Genomic DNA, 3,263 nt, shown 5'->3' with positions numbered 1-3,263 from the left:
CAGTGGCGCACGAAATGCGACGACGATGTAAGTGTCATTGCATTTTAATGCTTTTGTTAGCCTATCCTATCCTGCTGCGTTGTTCATTCAAAATATTGCAGAAAGAGAACAATCAATGCGGGGGAAGATGTTGTTTACATCAAAACCGAAACCAAGCCGTTCACACAGAACGCACATTTATCGCATTTTCTAGAGGGACATCTATCACCGTTGCACTCATGTCTCGCACAAGAGAGCCGCATGTTTATAAAGCTATGTAAAATTAATGTAAGTTCAACTTTTAAAAAACATGTCTCAAGACTTTATGGCGGTTTTCCCCATTGCGCTTTTTTCATTTCTCTACACATTAGTCCACTTGGATTACTCTGAAAATGTCACTAATCAAAAGCAGCCTTTTTTTTTTGCTATACTATCTAACAATTTTTTCACAAAATATGCATGTAGAAACAATACATGGTGTGATGAGAGTTGAAGATGGGTAGATGACACAGAGGAGATATTCGTTGTGTGGAAAAGAGCAACTTGGACATTCTGCTTGATATGTCCTTTTATACTCTACACAAGATAGAAACACACACACACACACACACACACACCATGTCTGAACCAAATGCTGTGACGATAAAGACATGGGCTTGTACTTCAATTGAAGAATTTGAATGCACTAACTCTTCCAACACACATACACAAACACAATTGTTGTTCATCATCCAGCAAGCTAACGAATTCAGCCCAGCACTGGGCTCTTTATAGTCACAGTCCTCATAAATAAGACTAGCTGTCCATATAGATGCTAATATAGATCATGTGTAATGATTTTGCACTCTTTTATGCATACACACATAGAAATGCACACTTTGTAACATGTCTGAAGGGGAAAAGGGTAAGAATTATAGAAGCATTTTACAGTCATACACACAAACACCACTTTAACCTGTGACAAAAGTCTACAGTTATTTTATGGTACGTTTACACAACGATTGTACAAAAAAGGTTAATGAAAACAAAGTAACTTCTATACTAAACCCTACCCTAAACCTGACTGACAGTGTTAACAAAACCTGACTGTACCAGGTGAGCTACCTAGCAAGTTTACTACATCAGAAAAGTCATACATATGGAGCTTAGTTTACAATTTTTAGTATACAAATCATGCACTATGGTGTTGTTCAAGAAACCAAGCAAAAATAGGTCTTCATTAATTAATAATCTGCCCCTGTAATCAAAACTGGTGTGAAAAGGAATGAAAGTTGTTGGCATTTTACTGCCTCTAGTGTTAATTTCAGCTGGAAACTGAAAGTCAAGTTTTATTAGAACTTGACAGTAAAGACTTTTCCAATGTCTTTATTAATTGATAATCTGCTAATGTAAATACAATTTGTGTGAAAAACATTTTGTGTGCTGTTTTACTGCCTTTAGTGTTCAGATCAACTAGAAACTGCAGTTGCAATTGTAGGGCTGTCAAAAAAAAAATTCGAATTTCGAATATTCGTCGAATTTAAAATAAAAATCCACATTCGAATGCAAAAACGTTGCATTCGAATTTTAGGTGTGCGTCAGGCAGTACTATCAGTGGCGCACGAAATGCGACGACGATGTAAGTGTCATTGCATTTTAATGCTTTTGTTAGCCTATCCTATCCTGCTGCGTTGTTCATTCAAAATATTGCAGAAAGAGAACAATCAATGCGGGGGAAGATGTTGTTTACATCAAAACCGAAACCAAGCCGTTCACACAGAACGCACATTTATCGCATTTTCTAGAGGGACATCTATCACCGTTGCACTCATGTCTCGCACAAGAGAGCCGCATGTTTATAAAGCTATGTAAAATTAATGTAAGTTCAACTTTTAAAAAACATGTCTCAAGACTTTATGGCGGTTTTCCCCATCCCACTGCATCTCAAGTTTTTAAATGAAGAAAGTACTCTTTGTGATTGGTTTTCAGTCCTGTGTATTAAACTATACATACATGCATGATGCCGTTTTGTTTCTAATTGTTTAAGCAACTTTATTAATTATATAAGGTTTATAAACATTATTTTAAACATTATTCACTTTTTTCAAAGATAGTCGTGTTATTTTATTATGCTTTGAAGAAACGTGCATAATATTTTGCTCGATGCGCCCTCTTGTGGCCTCAGGAGAGAAGCCAAAAGCTTTTTTTCCCCCAACTGAAATTATGCCTTTTAAATTCGAATATAATTAGAATATTTATAATATTTAAGTAAAAAATTTGAATTTAGTTTTTCAGCCATTTTGACAGCCCTAATGAGAGTCTGATTAAAAGTTAAGAGGTCAAAAAAAGAAACATGCATAAATGAACATGCAATTTTAATATGCCTATACACTTTCACTCCAAAGCAGCATTTCATACACAGTGCGGCATCATGTAATAAATGCAGTTACAATTTGGAGCAATGTGAGACCGTTGGAAAGCAATCAATGATCTTCTCATGACTTATCTCATTGGGAAATTGAGGAATTGCATAATTACGCAAGTGATAAGGAACCAACTTTTAGTGAAAGCTAGTTTGGGTAAGTGGAGTTTTTGTTTAATAAATTATGCATCATATTGTGCAACAGAGCCTTACCAGCGTCTGTAGTGCAGGTCTTTGAGGGGAACACTTCGTAACGCTGCGCCCAGCACCATGAAGAATGCTGACAGCAGCAGAGACGCTCGCAAACCTTTGGCACAAGACAGAGGAAGGAAAGAAGGCATATCAGAGAGATGTAATTTCTTGTAAGCTTTGATTAAGTGATGAGATTAGCTGTTGATGTAGATCCATCCCTAAGATAGAAGCAAACTATGCACGCCTATCATGAAGATATCAGGATTAGGAAATCAGATGTGAATGGTTCATTTTTAACCATAAAAAATAATTAAACATGATTTATTTGTGACAAAACAAATGTTTGTGTCCAGAAGCCATAATGAAAATCTTTACTCCATGAGCATTTTCCTGGATTCATGCATAAGAGCAGAAACTTGAACTTCAATAACGTTTTTGAGTTTAATATAGACACTCTGGCCTGTGGTTTTTGGCAGACATTGTTTTTACAGCCTGTGGCAATCGCTTTCGTGTTGAGAACAAAAGGGAAGGTGAAATGCTCCCATTCAAGATAAAGAGCAAAAAACATGGTTGGAAGCTTTTTGCTTAAACATTTTCAAAAGAGCATGCCCTTTCTTACCAAATATATCAAATAAAGTGTGTTAATATGTAGGGATGCACCGATACCGATACTGGTATCGGTATCGGGCCC

General features: G+C 36.3%; 1 pseudogene; it reads right to left on the bottom strand.

Moving 5' to 3' along the window:
• The window catches only part of LOC107661148 (disrupted in renal carcinoma protein 2 homolog), a 44,865-nt pseudogene that overhangs the window by 38,666 nt on the left and 2,936 nt on the right, over window positions 1-3,263 (bottom strand).

The sequence above is a fragment of the Sinocyclocheilus anshuiensis genome, unplaced genomic scaffold (assembly GCF_001515605.1).
Source record: "Sinocyclocheilus anshuiensis isolate Anshui unplaced genomic scaffold, SAMN03320099.WGS_v1.1 scaffold2056, whole genome shotgun sequence".
In the NCBI taxonomy this organism is placed as follows: Eukaryota; Metazoa; Chordata; class Actinopteri; order Cypriniformes; family Cyprinidae; genus Sinocyclocheilus; species Sinocyclocheilus anshuiensis.
This window is presented reverse-complemented; position numbering and strand designations above follow the sequence as displayed.